Raw genomic sequence first — 22,774 nt, forward strand, 5'->3', positions numbered from 1 at the left:
TGGGGGAAGGGAAATGATAAATATATCCTGGGCCCTGGGCATATGCATGAAAGGAGTTGAGGGGGTTGGGGAATAAGGTGGCAGGAGAGCAGGACTGTAATCCGAAAAGCGGACATATTCAGGATGAAGTAGAAAGGATATGTCCGGGACAAAGAAACAACTTAGCATCACTGACATGATTCAGTAAACTGTTACCGGTGTTTAAATTAAGCAAGATGTCCAGGGATTACAGTTGTTGTATTTATTTTGGTTGCATGTGACGGGAGCTGTGACTTCTCGGCTTTAGAGCCAATTAGCCTCTAGACGCCAACTGGAAGGTTCTAGCCAGGCAAGGGCTAGAGAGCGAACGCAAGCGTCCGCTATGCCCTGCCCCCAACAGAATGAGAAACAAGGATGCAAGGGTCTCATTGTAAAGCGGGAGGGGAAAACCCACTAGATAGTGCGCAGAGCCAGGGTGGGCAAATGTGCCCTTCTTCCATCTATTTTTTCTTGTCCCACCCATATCTGAACTGCAACCCATTTAACTTTATGCCAGGAGACCTTAACCTTGTTAGTCAGGTTTCCAGTCGAATTAGGATTGATTTTAAAGCCTCCATTTTGGTGGCTGCTTTGGGTTTTCTGAAAAAGTCTAGCTGCGCCAGTTCCTCCCTTGGTTCTCCACACCCCCTTCCCTTCCCTGAGACCCCGCCTCTTCTCCCAGCCCAAACCACAAAAGGCCGTGCTGTTCCAGCCCCATCACGGTGCCCCGCCCCCTCCCCGAACGTCGCAGTGCTGCGGGGAAAGGAGGTGCGCCCAGACCCGGACGGGGTTGAGAGCAGGGGGAGTGTGGCTTCATCCTTCCTCTCTTCGGCCAATCGGTGAAGTCCTTCTGAACAAGAAGGGAGTACCAGAGAGTACACACAGTCCAAGTATTTTTCCCTTTTTCTGCCACGTCCCAACCATTGACGTGAGCCCACTCCTCGGGTGCCGATTGGACAAGTGGAATTTTCCCGCAGAGGTCCTTTGAGACGATTGGTCGGCGCTGGCTTTGGGGCGGGGCTTGAGTGCCCGCCCCCTTCGCCTCTGCCGCGGCGCAAGGGGCGGGACGCGCCGCCACCTTCCCTGCTTCCGCCGCCGCCGCCGCCGCCGCTGCCGCCTGCCGCTGCGCGTTCCGCGGGGGAGGAGTCGGAGGCGGAGAAGAAGGCGGTGGTGGCGGGTGGAGGATCGAGCGCTGTTCTCGCTCCGGAGCCGCTGCACAGTTCGGTGAGGGGATTTTTTTTTTTTTTTAATCTGGCTTGTTCTGATGTCAGGAATATGAGGGTCGGGGCGAGGAAATTGCTGCCTTCGCCCCCTCCGTTTCTTAATTTCCTCGAGGAGTGGGGCCTGTCCCTGCCCGCTGCGCCGGCCATGGTGGGTGGGGTTGATGGCTGTGAGAGGCCTTCTTCGCCTCCTGGGCCCGGTCCAACCCGGACCTGGGGCCGCGCTCGAGTCCGTGGCCACCGCGCTTGCTAGCCCCGGCGAATGGCATCGATTCTTCTCGGGGTCTCCACTGGCCGCTCTTCCTTGCTGCCGCTCTGCTGCCCTTGGTGCCTTGGCCAAGGACCCCGCTGCCTTTCTGCCGACCCTGGCGGCTGTGTGAATGTGCCCCCCACCAAAATCTCATAGCCGCCTTCTCTGCCCATTTCCAGTCACCCCACATAGAGCTGATCCATCTTACGCCACAGGCCTGCAGTCCCCCTCCCCCGAGAAACCTTCCGGTGCGGTCCCTCTCCTGGCTGTTATTTGCATTTTCCCCGATTGTCACCAAGGCTCGGGTACGCAGACACCCTGTACAAATCATAGCAATCGTTCTTCTCCCGATATTACCACCATTCCATCAGTGCTTCTCCCGGTTAGCCATGTCAGGTCTGGGCACCCCTCTCTCAGATCCGCCTCCAGTTTTGGCCTCCCTAAGATTACTGCTTGTGAATCATTTTGCGCACATTCAAAATGGTGAGTTTAAAGTTGCCCAGACCAAGTTGAAGGAAAAAAAAAAGGAGGAGGTAAATACTCTTTTTTTTGCAAGGAGGAAGAACAATCTGTTTAGACTTCCCTCTCCAAGGCATTAAAATTTTTTTGCGTATGCATGGACCCTGCTTTGAGTCTGCTGTTTCTGTGAAGTTTACGACTTAAAAAAAAAGAAAAAAGCCTTACTGTATTGTTATATTTTATCATGATCATTTAAATTTTCTTAAAATGGCAGTCACCTCTGCTGAAGACTACAGGACATTTGAAGAGTATGTAAATAAACATAACAGAAGCAACCGTTTAAACTATTTTTTTTAGTTTTTTTCTCCTAGAATTCATGTCATTTTTATATAAAATGAATTTTAAGTGTAAGAAATTAATTGCAGAAATGCAAGCTCAATGTAAAATTTAACAAAATAGAAAAAGGACCGTTAGGTAAAAGTGAACATTTTTCATCCCCCAGCCCCACTCCACTGTCTAAAGTTAACCATTTACTATGCATCTTTCTAAATGCATTTCTGAACACATTTACATACATGTAAAGTTGGGTTTTGGGAGGGTGGTGAGAGGAATACCAGACACATTGGTATATCACTTGCTTCTTTCACTTGTTTATATGTGTTGCACATCTTTATTTGTTATGCGTAGGTCTTTTGGATACTGACAAAGGTTAAGTGATATTTCATTAGTTTGAATAAACTATAATTAACCATTTCTCTATTAAAAGACAGTTATTTTTTATTTGCAATCACAGTGCTTTATTTGAAGCCAACTTTTTAATGTTTTGATTGATTTTTAATTACAAACTTCAAATCTTAATAAGTTTTAAAAAATTCAGGCAGTGTGGGAGAATGTAAGGTAAAAAGTGCAGCTGCCACCCCCCTTCTAGTCCTACGTTAATCGTAAAAATCAACTGTTTGGGAAACTTCCTCTGTATGTGATTATTTCTGGAGCATGGATTCCTGTAAATGGAATTCCTGGGTTAAAGGGTATGCATATTTAAAATATTCATAACCACTTTCCCCTTTTTTCAAAATTACTCGACTCCCAATGCATTTCTTTTCTAGATGAACTTTAGACTCCATTTATAAATTAAGTAAAAAATCCTTGGGTTTTTTGAATGATGTCATACTGAAATTTTAGATTGTTTTGGGATAAACGGACCTGTATGATACTGAGCCTCTCCCCTCAGAAAAGTATGCATATATGGTATGTCTTTTTCTTGTATTCACATCTTGCTTTATATTCTTGAGTAGAGTTTCATAGGTTGTTGTTTTTTTTCTCTGCATATGTATCACATTCCTTTCTAATATTCTGGCTATCTTATGATTTGATTTGCCCTCGTGGGTGGAAACTTTCAGTAATATTTTCTCTTCTCTTTCTCTGGTTACAGGGCAACTTTTGAATTTTTTGTTTATTATATATCTAATCACTTGAATTGATGATTATCTGAAAGTTTTCACAGCTTTGTGGCTTTCTTTTCATATTTTATAAATTAGGTGTTTTCCTCATTGCTTTGGCTGGTATACTTCCTATATAATTTTGAATAATAGTAGGGATAGCTGAAAACTTGTTTCTGACTTTGAGGGGAATGCTTCTGGTTTTTTGGTTTTTTTTCAGCATCGATAAAACTTTCTGATAAAGGGAATATTAAATTAAAATGTTTTCTTCTGTTCTTGACTTTCTAAGATGATTTTATTATCTTTTATTTCTGATGACATTTTTTTTATTTAAAAAATTTTTTTTTAAATGTTTATTTTTGAGAGAAAGAGATAGGGCACGAACAGGAGAGGGGCAGAGAGAGAGAGGGAGACAGAGAATCTGAAGCAGGCTCCAGGCTCTGAGTTGTCAACACAGAGCCCAACGCAGGGCTCGAACTCATAAGCCATGAGATCATGACCTGAGCCGAGGTTGGACACTTAAGCAACTGAGCCACCCAGGCACCCCTCGGATGACATTCTTAAAAGCCATAGTGGGTATTGAATTTTCTTCATGTTTTTCATTTCTTTTTAGTGTTTATATAAGGGCATCATCAATATTCCTTGGTTAATATTTTCCCAAGAGAGTTCCATTTTAAAGAATTACCTTTTTTGAGGACAATTTACATACAGAAAAATGCGTGTATTTAGAATAGTTCAGTATGTCTTGACAAGTATATAGGCCCCTGTCACCACCACCACATTCAAGAGTAGAATGTTTTCATTACCACAATCAATATGTAGAATATTTCTCTCATCCCCAAAAGTTCCCTTCTGCCCTGTACGGTGACATTTTTAACCCTCAGCCCCAAGAAACCATTGTCCTTTCTTCCTTGCTTTAAATTGTTTTCATTTGTTCTAGAATTTCATGTCAATGGAATTACATACTCTGTTATATCTAGGTTTTTTTTTTCTGTTAGAATGATGTGTTTGGGAATCCTACGTGCTTTTGTGTGTTTAACTGATTCACGATTTTTAATTGTTGAATAGTTAAGTAGTCCGTGGTATTGATTTACCACAGTTTGTTGACCATTTCACATATTTACGGATAAATGGATTGTTTCCAGTTTGGGGTTTTACTGATAAAGCTCCTATGATCATCCATTCATGAAGTTTTGTGTGAGCACACATTATCGTTTCTTTTGGGTAGATATCTAGGAATGAACTCTCTTGCATTGTATGGTGACTGAATGTTTGAATATAAAAACCTGCCACACTGTTTCCCACTTACAGTTCCAGTTGCACTACACCCTCATCAACAGTTGGTTGTTTCAAATTTTTTCAATTTAGGCCTGCTAGTGGGTATGTAGTAATATCACCCTCTAATTTTAATTTACATTTATCTGATGATTGATGATTCTGAGAATTTGCTTTTGGTCATTTGTGTCTCTTCCTTTGTGACGTATTGATTTAAATCTTTTGCCTGTTCTTACATTAAGTTTTTTATCTCACTGAGTTGTTAAGAATTCTTTATACATTTTTTGTGGAAGTCCTTTGACCCACACAGACTCATATACACATAATGCAGTCTGAAGCTTACCTTTTTATTTTCCTAACTTTTCAGAATAGAGGCGTTTTAAATTTTATTAAATTCAATTCATCAATCTTTTATGATTTGTGTTTCTTTGTTCTAAGTTTGGTTAGTGTGAAGTTGTGCAGATTATGTTTTCTTCTACAGGTTTTACAGTTTTGGCTTTTATGACAAGGTGTATCATACATTTTAAGTTGTTTTCTCAGTTCTAGCACCATTTATTAGGAACTCTTTGATTTCCTCATTGAAGTAACTTAGTTAAAAATCAGTTGCCATATATGTGAGTCTATTTCTGGACTAAATCCTTGATCTTTATACCTGTCATTTTTCCAGTTCCAGATTGTCATGGTTATTGTTGCTTTACAGTAAGCCCTGAAATCGGGTAGTGTGAGTACTCATGACTTTATTTATTTATTTGCAATACTCATTTTGTTTTGTTTTTAAGTTTCTATTTTAATTTCAGTTAGTAAACATGCAGTGTAATATTAGTGTCAGGTGTACAATATAGTGATTCAGCACTTCCATACATCACCCTGTGCTCATCACAAGTGCACTTTTTAACCCCCATCATCTATTTCACCCATTCTCTCATCTTTTTTCAGGTAACCATCAGTTTGTTCTCTAAGAGTCTGTTTCTTGGTTTGTACCTCCCTCTTTTTTTGTCCCTTTGCTCATTTGTAAATTCCACATAAGAATGAAATCATATGGTATTTTTCTTTGACTGACTTACTATTTTTTTTTAATTTTTAAATTTTATTTATTTATTTTGAGAGAGAGAAGGAGAGAGAGAACTCCATGCGGGCTCTGCACTAACAGAGCAGAGCCCAAAATGGCGCTTGAACTCATGAACTGCGAGATCTTTACCTGAGCCGAGATCAGGAGTCTGACACTTAACCAGGTGCCCCCTGACTTACTCTCTTTCAGAATCATCCTGGCCATTTTAGTTTTTTTGTTTTTCCATAAAATGTTTTTAGAACTGACTTGTTGGTTCCAGTCTTCCATTTTTAAGTATAATGGGGCCTTTTTATCAAATTATTATTATATATTAATATATATTTTGTATTCTCACATTTAGTATACTAGGCCTTTTATGACGTAAATTGTCAAGAATTTTTAATAAGTGGATGTTGAGTTTGGTCAAATGTTTTTACTGTATTTATTGAGGTGATCATATGGTCTGTTAATAAGATTAATTATGTTGCTTTATTTTCAGATGTTGAATCAGTCTTGCATTCTCTAGATATATCTTATAGGGTCATGATGTATTATCATTTTCATAAATTGGTAGATTAGATTTGCTCATAGTTTGTTGAGTACTCTTTTGTATTTATGTCCACGAAGGATGCCTTTTCATGTAAATCTTTGTATGAGGATCATACTGGCCTCAGAGTTTGAAAGTGTTTCTTCTCTTACGTTTTCTGAAAACCTTTTCATAAGAGTGGTGTTTGATAAATCTTTGTTAGAGTTTTCAAGCTAACCCATCTGGTCCCAGAGTCCTCTTTTTGAAAGGTTTTAAAGGGTAAATTCAATTAACAGGTATAAAATGATTAGGATTATCTCTTCTTGAAAGTTTCTGGTTTTTGCATGAATCACTTTACTCACTATCTGAACTTTAGTGCTTTGTGTCTTTCAAGAAGTCCACTATTTCAGCTACTGTCTGTAACAACTGTAATGATGTCTTTGCATTTATTCCTCATGTTGGCAATGTGTCCTCTCTTTTGTCTTTATTAGTTTGTGTGCAGGTTTATCAATTTTATTAATTTTTCCAAAGATCCAGCTTTTTATTGTATTAAAAAGTTTTTTCAGTTTCACTGATTTTTGCTCTACAGTATTTCTTTTGTATGCTTTTGGGTTTAAATCCAGTCTGTTAGGATTTCTTAAGGTATAAGCTTGAGCCATTGTTTTGAGACTTTCTTTTCCTTCTAAATACTACTTTAAATATTCCCACAACTTTTGTAATGTTGATATTTTCTAAGTACTTATGTGACTTTCACTTTGGCCCATGTTTATTTAGAAGTCTGTCATTCAATTTCCAAATATTTGGAAATATATATATTAAATATGTAAAATATATATGTAAATATACCTCTTTGTAATTGATTTAAATGTTTCTTTTTTTGTAGACCGGTAACATACTTTGTATAAGGACAGTATTCCTTTTCCGCAGTCTATTTTATCTGATGTTAATATCATCACTCTACCTTTCCTTTGGTTAGTGTTCGCATAATAATATCCTTTTACTTTACATCCATGCCTTTGTATTTAAAGTAGGTTTGGTATAGACAGCCCACTTTCTTGTTAACCCATCCTAACAATCTGGACTTTTAATTTGGTTGTTTAGACCATTTATGTTTAATGTAATTATTAATGTGATTGGATTTAAATCTCCCTTCTTAGTAGTTTTTTATTTAACTTATCTGCTGTAGGTTCTCACTTTTTATATTCATTATTATCTCACTGCTTATACTTACTTTGCCTCTTTGAAAAATTTATACTGGTTTCTTTGTGATTTGTATTATACATCTTTAATTTCAGTCTATATACAGGCAATCTTATACCACTTTTTATATGGTATCAGAGCTTCCTAACAGTATATTGCCAATTTCTTCTTATTATCATTAGTACTGTTATTGTCATAGATTTTACATTTATATATGCCATAAGTTAAAAATACTTTGCTACTATGTGTGCTTTGGACCTACATTGTCTAGTATGTCCTAGACAATGTGACTATTTAATTTGAATTTCTAGTAGTTAGTATTAAGTTTAAATTAATTTCCTCTGTGTACTAGCCATTTTTCTAAGTGCTTAGTAGCCACATGTAGCTTTTAGTTTTCAAATTGAACTGTGTAACATATAGAACATTTTCATGTATCAAAAAGTTCTATCATTGAGTGCTACTTTACACAGTTCTGTTTTGAAATAACTAAAAATAAGGAAAAATATATTTTGCATGTGCCTTCACTTTAATTATAGAGTTCCACATTCCTTTGTAGAATCAAATATCTGTATTGTACTCTTTCTGTAGTTCAGGTCTTCTAGTAACAGTCTCTTGGGTTGGCTACAGAATACTATTTTACTTTTGTTTTCCTTTGCAAAGTACTTTGCTGGGTACAGGATTCTTTGTTCACAGTTTTTTTCTTATTTTAAGGATGTCATTTATATAACCTTTTTTTTATATGGTTTCTGACAAGAAGTCAGATATAATTCTTATCTTCATTTCTCTGCATCAAAAATATTTCCTTTGTTTTTAGATTTTTATAGCAGGTTGGAAATGATTTGTCTTGGGGTATTTGTGTTTTCTATTTATAGTGCTCTTTTTGAGTGTTTGCTGAGCCTTTCTTAAATTTATGGTTTAATCTCTTAAATCATATTTGGAAATTTCTAGAATTTTCTCATCTAATATTTCATCTGTACCACTAACTTGCTCTTCTTGTGAGAGAATCCAGTGACATAGGTGGTAGTTCATTTCATAAGTCCTACATTTCTTGGAGGCTCTGTTTTGTTTACTCTCCACATGTTTTTGTTTTTTTAATTTACATAATTCATTTTGGATAATTTTTCATGACCTGTCTTGAAGCTCATTTATACTTTCCTCCCCTGGTCATTTGATGAGCCCATAAATGCCATTTTGTCTTTTGTTAATGTGTCTTTTATTTCATGCATTTGCATTTCCGTCTTGACAGCCTTGATGTGTTTCCTAACTCTTTTCCAGTAGTAAAAGTGTTTTCTTTTTTCTTCTTTTACCCATCCCGTAGCCACACTGGAGAACAGTGATTGGTGTCCTTTTGTCAATAGTATAAGGCTTTTTTTTTCCCTCTCCTGTATGGGTGAAAGGAGTAGGTAGGACTTTATTCTCTTCCTTTGTTGGCAGTCAGTACCTTCCTTCAACCCTGAAAGAAGGCGTCTTTAGTCTCCAGCCTATTCCCAATCTTTTTGGCACCTAGTAGAGATCCATGGATAAGAGCCTGTGACTGGGTACCAACTTTCTGTTTCTGCAGTTCTCAGAGATTTTGTATTCTCATCCAACCTACACTTTGTCTTTACCTGCAATGTAATTACCTGAGATGAGAAAATTTAAAACACTGTTTAGAGGAAAATAAATTATTCCAAGCTTCTAGGAAACAACATTCAGCAAATAGGAAAGATTCATTTTATAATTTCAAAGGAAACCACTGAAAGATTGATACTAAAAGGTATCTCAAACAAGCTAGTAGGTGAAATAAAATGGAATAGTAAAAAAAAAAAAAAGACCGGTACCAAAGAAGTTAAGATAGGAATAATAAAGGAACAAAGAACATATAGAAAGATGATAATTAAACTCATTTATATTGGTAATTATGTTACATGTAAATGGTTTAAACCCTTCAATGGCAATACAAATATTGTCAGGCCTTATAAGTAAGATCTGCCTGTGTTTTATTTATAAAGAACAGCTTAAGTGCAAAAGTACATGTAAGATGAAAGTAAAAAGATATAATTGAGTATTGTCTGCAAGCACCAAAAGAAAACTGACGGTCTATATTAATTTGTATAAAACAGATGTAGGACAAAGTGTATCATAAGTAAAGAAGAATATATTATAATATATATTGTAATATGTGGGGCAGTTCATCAAGAAGATATAATTGTGTGTGTTCACTTAATTCTATAGCTTCTGAATAGAGAAGTTAGTATAACTAACAGGAAAGATAGATATATATTCATAGTTGAGATTTTAAATACATGTTAAATAAATGATAGAAAGGTTATGTGAAAAAGTCAGTAAAGGAATACAAGGTTGAATGATATGGTTAATCACCTTGACATAATTGACATTTATAGAATATTTAACAAGTGAAAACTATACTTTTTTTTTTTTAAGTCCACTTGGGACATTTCAAAAAATATTCTAATTCTTAAGTATTCTCAAATTTCAGATTGACATTATGTAGTGCATGTTTTCTGATCATTGTGGAATTAATTATAGTTCAGTAATAGAAAAATAAGTGGAAAGACTCCAGATGTTTGAAAATTAAGCAAGAACTTTGTAAATAGTGCATTAATCAAAAATGAAGTAACAATAGAAATTTGAAAACATTTTCATCTAAAAAACAACAAAATATTTTATCAGAACTTAGGGAATAGAAATGCTTTGAGAAAACTTTATTGCTTTATATGCATATTAGTAAAGAAAAAAGGTTAAAAATAATAGTCTCAGCTTGCAACTGAAGGGAACAATAAATCCAACCCAAAGAAAATAGAAAGAAAGTAATAGTACATATAAAAATAGAAATTAATTAACTGTAAAGGTTTTACAGTCTGTTGAGAGAACTTTTTATTTTTATTTTTTTTTTTTAAATTTTTTTTAATGTTTTATTTATTTCTAGGAGAGAGAGAGACAGTGTGAGCAGGGGAGGGTCAGAGAGAGAGGGAGTCACAGACCGAAAGAGGCTCCAGGCTCTGAGCTGGCAGTCAGCACAGAGCCTGACGCGGGGCCCGAACCCACGAACCGCGAGATCATGACCTAAGTGAAAGTCGGACGCTTAACCGACTAAGCCACCCAGGCGCCCCGAGAGAACTTTTTAAAAATAATAAATCTGGAGGCACCTGGGTGGCTCAGTTGGTTGAGTGTCCAAGTCTTGATTTCGGCTCAGGTCATGATCCCAGAGTCATGGGATCTAGCCCCAGGTGAGGCTCTGTGTTGAGTGTGGAACCTGCTTAAGATTCTGTCTCTCTCCCTTTGCCCCTCTCCCCTGCTTGCACTTTCTCTCTCTAAAATAAAAGAAAAAGAAAAAAATCAAGGGATGCCTGAGTGGCTTAGTCAGTTAAGGGTCTGACTCTGGTTTAGGTCATAATCTTTTGGTCTGTTGAGTTTGAGCCCTACATTGGGTTCTGTGCTGACAGCTCAGAGCCTAGAACCTGCTTCAGATTCTGTCTCTCCCTCTCTCTCTGCCTCTCCTCCCCCTCAAAAATAAACAAACATTAAAAATTTTTTTTAATAAAAAAAAAAGATAGGCCTGTAATGAGTTGAAAAAAAAAAAGGAAAAGACACAAGTTACTTACCAATACCAGGAATGTAAAAGGAGGCATTAATATAGTTCTTATATATATAAAATTGTTAGTAAAGGGAACTTATAAACAATTTTATATTGATACATCTGATAACTTGTGTGAAAAATCAATCCTTGACAAACACAACTTATCAGAACTGACATGGGAAGTGGAAAATGAATTGACTAACATCTGTTAAACATAATGACTTTATCCAAAGCTTTTCCATAAAGAAAACCCCAGGCCCAGGTGGCTTCACTGGTAAATTCTAAACATTTAAGTAAGATACACTGCCACTTAACACAGATTCTTCTCAGAGTTAAAGAAACATCTTGTAAAATATTTTATGATTTTAGCATAGTCTTGGTAGGAAAATCTGACAAGAACTTGACAAAGAAGGGAAAAGTAGAAGCCAGTATTTCTCATGAACATAGATACTGAATTAATCCAATGATATGTAGAAAGAAAAATACATCACAACTTTGTTCCAGGAGTGCAAGGTTGGTTTAATGTTTTAAAGGTAATCAGGGGCGCTTGAGTGGCTCAGTTGGTTAAGTGTCCGACATCGGCTCAGGTCATGATCTTCTATTTCGTGGGTTCGAACCCCATGTCGGACTCTGTGCTGACAGCTAGCTCAGAACCTGGAGCCTGTTGCAGATTCTGTATCTCCCTCTCTCTGACCCTCCCCTGCTCATGCTCTCGCTCTCTCTCAGAAATAAATAAAAAACATAAAAAAATTTAAGGTTGGAATAATTCATCTGTTTAGAGAACAATACAGAGAAACAATAGGATCATTTCTGTAGATACAGAGAAATCATTTGACAAGGTTCAGTATCCATTCAGGATAAAAAAAAATTCTCATCAACTTAGCAATAGAAGGAAATATCCTTCATAAAAAGTATCAGAAAACATACAGCTATCATCGTACTCAATGATAAAAAACCTTGTTTCAGTCTAGTATCTCTCCTATTCTGTTAAATTGGAGTCCTAAACCATGCCTTCAGACAAACTATCAAAATGGGAAAGAAAAAAGATAAAATTCATTAGCCAGCAAACTATTAAAATAAGTGAATTTAGCAAAATAACTTGATACAAGGCCAGGATGCAAACAAGAATCGTAAGGTATATAGTACCAACCAGGAATGTGTAGAATAAAATTAGAAAAGTACGTTTAGAATAGCACCAAAGTATGTAAGATATCTAATAATAAATACAATAAAAATTACAGGAAACTATACTGAGAATAATAAAAGTGCAGAGAGACATTTTAAAATACTTACTGGAGAAGTAGTTCATCTTTATATAGTAGGAAACTCAATATTGTTACAATGTCATTGTCCCACAAGTTGAACTCTAGGTTCAATACAGTCTGAAAATCCCAAATATTTTTATTTGGTCAAATGGATTACATTTATATCAAAATTATAATTTCTCACGTGTCAAGACTTTATACAAATTTATAGTGATTAAGACAGTGTGTATTAGAACAAGGTTGATAAAAAGATCAAAGGAAGAATATGACTGTCTAGAAAAAGACCTTCACATAAAGGTCGTTTGAGTTGGATCATAGATCTAAATGTAATAGCCAAAATTATGAAGCTTCTGAAAGAAAACCTTTAAGAATACTTTGATCAACTGGGCAAAAACTTCTTAAATAGAACATAGAATTGATAAATTAGATTATATAAAATTAAAAATTCCTGTTTATCAAGATATCAAAGGAAAAGGCAAGTCTTAGACTAAGAATATTTGCAATAAATAATTCTGATAAAGGATTTGTATCTAGAAAATATTAAGTTACAAAGTAAAAAGAAAAAGGCAAACTCATTTTTTAAAAACATGTTAAAAAGTGGTTAGTTTTCTGTACAAAAGGAAACCAAAAGGCCAGTGTTCATAGGTAAAGATGTTCTACATTATTACTCATCAGGGAAATGTCCAAATGAAGCACTGTCACACCCCTAGCAGAATGGTCAGAGTTAGAGAGTGACAGTAACAAGTGTTGCTAGGGATAGGAAACAACTGATATTTTTCTATATTGCTAATGGGGATGTAAATTGTTGTAGCCACTTTGGAAAATTAGAAGTAACTGTTAGAGCTAAACATAGTCCTGTACTTTCAGATCATTGTACCTAAGAAAGGTAAAAAAAATATGTATAGTAATATTTATAACAACATGAATGAACCCCAGAAACATTGTGTTCAGTAAAAGTAGACAGAAAAAGAGTTCACACTATATGATTCCACTTGTGTCGCTTAAAACAGTAAAAGCTGATCTGGGGGAGTAGAAGTCCAGAAGGTGGTTTCCTCTGGATTGAGAGGAGTTAATTGGAAGGGGTAAGAGAGAACCTTCCGAAATGATGGTGATGTTTTATATCTTGAACCAGGTGGTATTTATTCAGATATATAACATATGTAAAAATTCATTGAATTGCAATATATGTTTAAAAGTTTTGTACTTCAACAAATAATGGCAGAGAAAATAACTTAAGTCTTTATTTTGAAAATTCTAAACCAGTTTCTGTGAAGTATAAAGAAACACTCTTACACAACATCTTGCATCAATGTTTTGTCATGCTTGTTTTTCTTATCTTCCCAAACCCACACACATAAGCTCTTTGTGTGTGGGGGGGGTGGGGGGGGGAGGTAGCACACATCCAAGTGTCTAAATTTCACAGGTATATTAATTTGTTCTGACCACATTTTGTGAATTTTTATCATCAAATGAAATTTGCTGCATTTGGTATGCATAACATTGAATTTTCTATTTTCCTTTTTTTCCTGTATTCTTGTTATTTCTTTTCTTGGCTCATTGACCTGCAACTAAATCTGTGCTGTTTCTTGATTTGGAACTGATTTTTCTTGGCATCCCACAGGAAGTTGGGTTGAGCAGGACCCTTCTTGTTTGTGCCACATCTGAATCAGATCTTCCTATCTAAATGAGAGGCAAAGTTGAAGAATATTCTTCATCCTATTTTTTGATGGGTTGATATTTTATTCTTCTGTCTCAATTTGTCTTTGACTTTAGATTTTGTTCCCCCCTTAGCCAGTTAGATTTCCAGTAAACCATAGAAAATCTTTATTGTTCTAATGTGTTGGCTATATTCTCATTCAGTTCTTTCTTCACAGATTTCTCTCTATGGATAGTCTTTTAAAAATAGCATTTTATAACAGTTTTTTAAATAGAGTAACAGTTTATAATCATTTGGTGAGGTAGAGGCTTTACCATGACAGAAATTGAAAGTACAATTTTTTAACTACTTAAATATAAGAATTTTGGATTATCAAATGGTCTCCTTGATTACATATATTTTGTATTTTTAGTGTAATTTTCACTATATCAGTGTTAAGTGTATTGTTATTTTACAATAATGTACAGAAACATTGTAAATAAAGGTAATAAGTAAACTTAGCCTTTTTAAAATAACATTATTTCTTTGTGTTACTAGGGATAGCAAGCCCATTTGATCTGAGAAGTTTAACAGTTGTACTTTTAAAATTTATCTCAGATTTAGGTGTTCTTACCATTTCTACCATTGTTCACATACAAAATCTGATAGTCCTATCCTGGAAGTTTTTTTGTGTAGCAGCCTGTAATTTACAAGTCCAGTGGTTGGTAGTATGTTATTTGATTTACTGCAATTGATTTTATTAATGAATCCATTTGTCTATAGTAATATATAGAATAATATCATCTCTGTCCTTCTTAATTGTCTATCTATTAGTTACATCTTATGGAATATTATACACCTTGTATATGTAAAAGCAACCACTTTGCTTGTGGCTAGAAGATACGATACATCTAGAGATAGATTAAAAAATATGTAAGTGTGAGAAATACTTCTAAGTGCAAGCTTAGATTATTATTCAGAGTAGATACTTTATTAATCTCTTAGAATATTTACTTTTCCTTAGTAACTGAAAATAGAAAGATGAGATAATGTTAGTAAACTAAGTTAAAATGTAATTAGTTCCAGCATATATGAAACAGCTTTCTAGCAGTATTTGTCATAGTTTATTGGTAAACTCATTTTGTCATGAAGTTTGTATTACCAAATTTATAGCTCACATATGATGATAATCACCAAAATTTTATATAAATAAATAATTATTTTACTGAAAGAAAGTGCTGGCCAGATAACTTTAGAAATTGTTTTGGAAGGAATTTTAAGAAACATTTTTAGAGCATTTTCAAGGCATATATATAAAGGTAAATATGAGAGAATATAAAACAAATTTTCCAGTGGACTGGGAAGAGTAAGCAACTCTTTGTCCTTCAGATTGTTAGATTAAATTGTATTTGTGTCTCAACCTTTCTGTTTCTGAAAAAGATGCTGTAACCGTGAATTATTTATAGGGAGCCTAGTAAGTGGGAGAAAATATTTCCAAATTACATTCTGACAAAGGGTCAATTTCTAAAATACATTAAGAAATCATAAAACTGAATAGCAAAGAAACAATCCAATTAGAAAATGGGTAGAAGAAATGAGTAGACATTTTTTTCAAAGACGACATACAGAAAATGGGTAGAGGAAATGAGTAGACAGTTTTCCAAAGAGCATACAAAGACAATGTGTATCTGGCCAATGGGAACATGATAAGACACTCAGCATCACTAATCATCAAAGAAACGTAAATCAAAACCATGATGAGATATCAACTCATATCTGTTAGAATGGTTTTTATCAGAAAGACAAGAAATAACAAGTGTTGGCAGGGATATGGAAAGAAGGAAAACCTTGTGCAGTCTTCAGGGAAGTGTAAATTGGTACAGCCACTATGGGAGATAGTATGGAGGTTCGTCAAAAACTTAATAAATAGAACTACCATGTGATGCAGCTATTCCACTTCTGTATATTCATCAGCAGGAGACAAAAATACTAACTTGAATATACATATACACTCTCATATTCACTGCAGCATTATTTATAATGACCATGATATGGTCAACAGACAACCTAAGTGTCTGTTGATGGATGAATGGATAAGAAGATGTGGAATGCGAAGGTTTGCTGGCATTCACCACAAGTTAGAAGTACGAAAGAATTTCCTCCAGGGTCTTTGAAAGGAAATATAACCCTATAGGCACCTTGATTTTGGACTTTTAACCTCCAGAACTGTAAGAGAATAAATTCTGTTCTTTTAGGGGGAAAAAAGAGGCAAGAAAGGAAGATAAATAGACTGACAGGCTGATTTTCATGGGGGGGGGAGGGGCCGGGCAGAAAGATGTGGGTTGAGTGTGTGTACAGACAAACACACACACAGTGGAGTATTATTGAGCTATAAAAAAGAATGAAATCTTGCCATTTGCAACAATATGAATAGACCTTGAGGGCATTATACTAACAAATAAATCAGAGAAAGACAAATACTATGTGATCTCCTGTGTAGAATAAAAAAAAACCCAAAACAAAACAAACAAAAACAAAACCTCATAGAACAGATTGGTGGTTGCCAGAGGTGGGAGTGGAAGGCAGGAAAAATGGTTGAACAGAAAGGTAAAAGGTACAAACTTTTGAGTTATGAAATAATTAAGTCATAGGGATATAATGTATAGCAGGTGTTTGTAGTTAATAATACCGTACTGTATATTTGATGTTACCACCAATACATCTTAAATGTTTTCATTATAAGAAAAAATTATTACTATTTATGGTGATGGATGTTAACAGACTTTTACAATTTTTTAAATTTTTTTTAAATTTACATCGAAGTTGGTTAGCATATGGTGCAACAATGATTTCAGGTGTCGATTCCTTAATGTTCTTAGCCATTTAGCCCATCTCCCCTTCAACAACCTCTCCAGTAACCCTCTGTTTGCTCTCCATATTTTAAGAGTCTCTTATGTTTTGTCCCTCTCCCTGTTTCCATACCATCTTTACTTCTCTTTCCTTGTGTTCATCCATTTTGTGTCTCAAAGTCCTTATATGAGTGAAGCTATATGATATTTGTCTTTCTCTAACTAATCCTGCTAAGCATAATACCCTTTAGTTTCATCCACATGTTTGCAAATGGCAAGATTTCATTCTTTTTGATTGTCAAGTAATACTCCATTGTGTGTGTGTGTGTGTGTGTGTGTGTGTGTGTGTGTAACACATCTTCTTTATCCATTCATCCATTGATGGACATTTGGGCTCTTTCCACAATTTGGCTATTGTTCATAATGCTGCTATAATTAACATTGGGGGTGCTTGGGCCTCTTTGAAACAGCATACACTGTATCCCTTGGATCAATACCTTTAACTAGACTTTGATGATCATTTAGCATTAGGTACAAATATCAGATCATTATGTTGTATTCCTGATACTAATATATAATATGTGAATTACAGCTCAGCTTTTTTAAAAAATGAGTTATTTTTGGCTTTCAGGATATGGGTCACAGGTGTATAGGTTCAAGGTTTCAGTTGAAACTTCTGGAAGTTCAACTGATTTCTCCTTCGCTTTGCCTAAAATTTCATTTAAATCAGTCAGATTTAAATTCTAAAAGTAGAACTGATCCTGATTCAGTAGCTATTTAGTGAGTATTTATTAGGTGATAGGTAGACTATAAGAACTAAGCAACAGTTCTGAGATTTCCAGCAAACATAACATGAGTATAAGTCATTTTGATTCTGTCAGCACTTTCTGTGCTGAGAATAAGCAGCTCTTTCAAAGGGAGAAAATATACTTTCATGAGATAGTATTAGAAAATCTTGGGGCACCTGGGTGGGTCGGTCGGTTAAAAGTCTGACTCTTGATTTCAGCTCAGGTCTTGATCTCACGATTCTTGAGTCCAAGCCCTGTGTCAGGCTCTGTGCTGACTATATAGAGCCTTCTTGGGGTTCTCTGTGTCCCTCCCTCTCTCTCTGTCCCTCCTCTGCTTTTTCTCTTTTTCTCTCTCTGTCTCTCTCTCTCTCTCTCAAAAATAAATAAATAAAGACTTAAAAAAAAAAACTTTGTTCTCATAATAGGTAGAAATATAAGAAAATTCAGTATCTATCTATATATATATATATATAATGTTTAAGTTACTTGTTTATGTCATTTTTTTTTGCAGGATAATTTGTTGTGCTTTAGTAGACATAGTAGTTCTGAACATTTTTATCTGAGTTTCTTTAGGTCAGAAATTCAGGAGCAGCTTGATTGGGTGGTTTGTCTCAGGGTCTCTCATGAGTTTGCCCTCAAGATGTGGGTTGGGACTGTGGTCATCTGAAGGTTTGATTGCAACTTCAGGTGCTGCTTCCTAGGTGGTTCATTCACATGGCTGTTGGCCAGAAGACTGCAGTTCCTTCTGGCTCTTGGCAGCAATTGCGAGTGCCTTGACACATTAACCATTGCGTAGAACTACTTGAATGATCTCGTGATGTAGCAGCTTGCTTTCCCCAATGTAGCAGCTTACTTTTCCCAGAAAGGTTGAGCTGACAGCAAGGAGGAAGCCACAATGCCTTATATGCCCTCATCTTGTACCTTATACATTGTCACTTCTATCACATTGTATTCAGTAGAAACAAGTCACTAGGTACAACCCACCCTGATAGGGAGCAGATTAGGCTCTGCTTTTTGAAGGGAGAAGTATCAAAAGAATCTGTATCAAAGAATTATTTTAATTATTCTACCATGTTATTCTCATAGAAGTGTGATGATGGTACTAAAGTAAGTAGGCTACATTGCAGAAATAATAAATGGGTTATTTTTAAGTATTATATAAGCTGTGTTATTAGTTGGCTACTTATTGGAGTAGAAATACATTGATATCAAAGGCAATTCAAGATGTAGGTCTACTATGTACCGATATTAGTGTGTATTGTGTTCATATAGGAATATGAGCACTCATTACTCTGTTTGCCTAAGTTCTTTTGCATTCATTACTATTTAGATTTTTTATTGTTTTTAATTGCTTAAACCATCACTAGCTTTCATTTATCTTGCCTGAGTATCAGAGTTGGAGTTTAGATCCATGTGTACCTAACACTTAGCCCTTTCTTTTAATTATATTTCCTCATTTCCATCAGAGAAAGGAGCACAGAATTGTTCTTTCATCCATTTGCTCAACCATTTACATACATACTGTGTTAGACAAGGTGTTAGAAGCATTGCATTTAATAGACCTAGTGCATTCAGGTAAAACTAAAACAAGGTCTTGTCTTTAAAATCACAGCTCTTTAAATTCTCCTTTTGGAGGCATATATCCCATACCCATGCTTTCCCTTATATTCTTTTGAAGGTTATTTCTATTGCCTTTCTTTTTTAAAATTTATTTATTTATTTATTTATTTATTTTATAGTTTATTTTTGAGACAGAGAGAGACAGAGCATGAGTGGGGGGAGGGGGCAGATAAAGAGGGAGACACAGAATCCAAAACAGGCTCCAGGCTCAGAGCCTGATGCGGGGCTTGAACCTACGAACCGTGAGATCTGACCTGAGCCGAAGTCAGATGCTTAACCGACTGAGCCACCCAGGCGCCCCTCTATTGCCTTTCTATAGCTGCTGGCATATCTATCTTAGTTAACAGTTCAAAGTGATGACTTATAGGTTAATAAGATCTAGAATTAATACTTCACTGATTTAATTTTAATTCTTAGACAGCAACACATTTATATATTTTGCTTTATGACAATTAGTAAGAAATATAAATAATTGCATTTGAAATGAATAAACACAAGTAGAAAGGAGTCATATGTTACTTATTAAGTGAACAGTACAGGGAGCAAGAGATTAATTCAGAAAAGAAAACGTCCCTTCTAAGAGGACTCAGAGACACTGTTTCTGATTCACTTAAGACACAGATTTGGGACTGTTGCGTTAATCATTTTAATCTTGATACACCACTGTGGTTTTTCTTTGTTATTATTCATCCTCTCCCCTATGTGTTCTGCTTTTTTCTCTTTTTTATACCTTTTTTAATATGGAAATGAGATAGCACTGTTAGAGATACTTGAGTGTACCTGTCCTTCAAAATGAAATAGAAATAATTAGTATCTACAGAGAGATTCTAGTCTACGTTTTAGTCATAGGCATGAACCACTGTTGAAAATAATAATAAAAGAAGCAGAAGAGAAGAAAGCACAAAAAAATTTGAAAGATTATTACAGAGAATACTGAAAGGCTCAAAGTAAAAGTAGATGAAATTTATGATCTCTTAGAGTACAAATGAGAAAGAAAAGTTCACAAAGGATTAATCTATGTAGGACAAATACAGAGAAAATAGGAATTTTTAAAAAAGAACATCTTTGGGGTGCCTGGGTGGCTCAGTCGGTTAAGTGTCTGACTTCGGCTCAGGTCATGATTTAGCAGTTCATTGGTTTGAGCCCCGCATCGGGCTCTGTGCTGACAGCTCAGAGCCTGGAGCCTGCTTCAGATATTGTGTCCTCCTCTCTCTCTCTCCCTCCCTCTCCCCTGCTTGCGCTCTGTCTCTTTCTCTCTCTCCAAATAACGTTAAAAAAAATTTAAAAAAGGACATCTTTGAGACAAATTGATATGAGTGTTTAAAACAGCCCAATAGTGGCTGTGTAGGACAAATTGTAAAATAGCCTTCTCCTAAAAAAAAAAGTCTGTGTAATTCTAGAATACCGTTTATTAAGAGCATCTCCTCAGTATTATCTCCATGGAGAAAAATTGGCTTACTTACCAAAAAATGAGAAATAAATTGGCAGAATGAGATGCCATATTGGGATGCTGGAAAACCATGCCTTTCAGAGTTGGGAAAAAATGTTTTTTCTTGAACTATTCCTGAAGTGTGAGGGAGAGATGAAAATGTTTTAAGACATGCAAGGACCCAAAGTTTACCACCTTATATAAAATTTCTGAAACAAATACTTGATGTTCTAGTAAAGACACACACACACACACACACACACACGCGAGAACATGGGATTCAAATCAGAGGACTGTGCTTAGAAGCAGTCAAAAGTTATCATGGTGGGGGTCACAGGTCTTGAAAACAAGTAGACTAAATTTTGTTGGGTTCAGAAGAGAACACCTTTAGGAAGCAAGTGAAATCACATTAAAGAAAATTATTAAGACATGGTGATTTTCAGGACTTAGGTATTCTTTCCAGTTCCTTTCCTTACCATATCTGTGACATTCTGACATTCTGATCAGGCTTTTACATCCACCATTCTACCAGAGTTGCTTTTGTCAAAGATCCTCAGTATCCTCCATGTTGCTAAGTTCGTTGGTCAGTTATAGATCCTCCTCATACTTTATTTCTTAGGAGCATTTGGCACAGTGATTAGTTCTTCTGTCTGAAGCACTTTCTTCTTTTGGCATCCACACCTGGATTTTCCTTTTCTCTCCATTCGCCTCTGTCAGTTATTCTGGTACTTCTTTCCTGGTCTCTTATTATTGGATTGTCTCAGGGCTGTCCTTGAACCTTTTTTACTTTTCCAAGTACACTTAGAAGTCTTGTCCAAGTTTGTGCCTTTTTGAATATTATCTATCTACGGATAACTCCCAAATTATACTTGCAGAGCAGAATTCTTCAGTCACCTCCAGGCTTCTACTTAACATTGCTGCTTGAATGTCTGATAGATATCTTAAACTTAATACATGTAAAACTAAACTGAAGATACTTTCTCCAAACCTGCATCTTTCACAAATTTTCCTACTTCATTCAGTTAATGGCAACTCTTTGTTTCCAGTTGTCCAGGCTATAAAGAAAGAGTCATACTCGACACCTTACCTTATTTTATAACCTATATCAGAAAACTTTGTTGACATTCCCTTCACAATATATTCAGAATCTGACCAGTTTCTCACCACCTCTATTTTTACCGTGGTCTAAACCACTGTGATCTCTTGCCAATATTTTTTCAATAGCTTTGCAAACAGGCTCCTTGCCTTTGACCTTGTTCCCCTTCACTCTATTCAAAATAGTAGCCAGAGTGTTTTATTAAAACAGAAGTTAGGTAATGTCTGGTCTGTGTTCAGAACTCGTCAGTGTTTCTCCAGGTCACTCAGAATATAACCTACATTTCTTATGTTACTTTATAAAGGCCTATGTGATCTGTTCCATCTGACCTCACATCACCCACCCTAATTAATTTTCTAACCTCATCTGTTGCTTTCTGTCTTGTTCATTCCGTCCCAGACTTCTTGCTATGATCACTTCTGGAAGTTCTCACCTCAAGAACTTTGATTTATTATGCCTGCAGTGTTCTTTTCCTACGTTTATACATGGCTCTCTCCCTTACCAGGTATTTGCTCAGATGATCCCCTCACAGTGAGATTTTCCCTAAATACCATATTTTAAATTGCGCACCCTCAGCAACCCTTTATTCTCTGCTTTATTTTACTCCATTGTATGTATTATCTAACTTACATTTATTTACTTCCTTGTTTTGTTTAGTGTGTATATCACACTGTAATTTTAGGAGGACAGTGATATGTGTCCACTTTGTTCATTATTTGAACCCTCAGCACTTAAAATAGAGCCTGGAACATAGTAAAATAAAGCTTTATTCTAAAGAACAAAGTATTTCACTTTAGGTGAAATACTTGTGAATTTAAATGTATGGTCATCCTTTAAGATTGTCATGTACTATACTATGACTGTGTGAAAACTCAAGTTATTTCAGATCATTTTCCTTAGTACTAAGACAATATTAATTAGAGCTTATCTTTTTGCCTCAATGTTAAGATTATTTTTTTGGTAAGCTTTTACCCTTGCTAACAATCTGATTTGGTTCAGACAGATTAGAGGATTATAACGTGTTGCTGAATTTATAATTTATATGGGAGAATGTGTGAATGTACTCATGTATGTAA

General features: G+C 35.7%; 1 protein-coding gene across 1 annotated transcript in view; it reads left to right on the forward strand.

Annotated features, from left to right (window-relative positions):
* The first annotated feature begins 1,131 nt into the window (after nucleotides 1–1,131).
* PJA2 (praja ring finger ubiquitin ligase 2) overlaps nucleotides 1,132–22,774 on the forward strand; it is a 69,766-nt gene continuing 48,123 nt past the window's right edge. Inside the window, exon 1 of the mRNA XM_039217957.1 lies at nucleotides 1,132–1,242. The gene's annotated coding sequence lies outside the window, so the exon portion shown is untranslated. The remainder of the gene's footprint in view (nucleotides 1,243–22,774) is intronic.

This window comes from Hyaena hyaena, unplaced genomic scaffold, assembly GCF_003009895.1.
Source record: "Hyaena hyaena isolate Hyena2069 unplaced genomic scaffold, ASM300989v1 scaffold_726, whole genome shotgun sequence".
Taxonomy (NCBI): domain Eukaryota; kingdom Metazoa; phylum Chordata; class Mammalia; order Carnivora; family Hyaenidae; genus Hyaena; species Hyaena hyaena.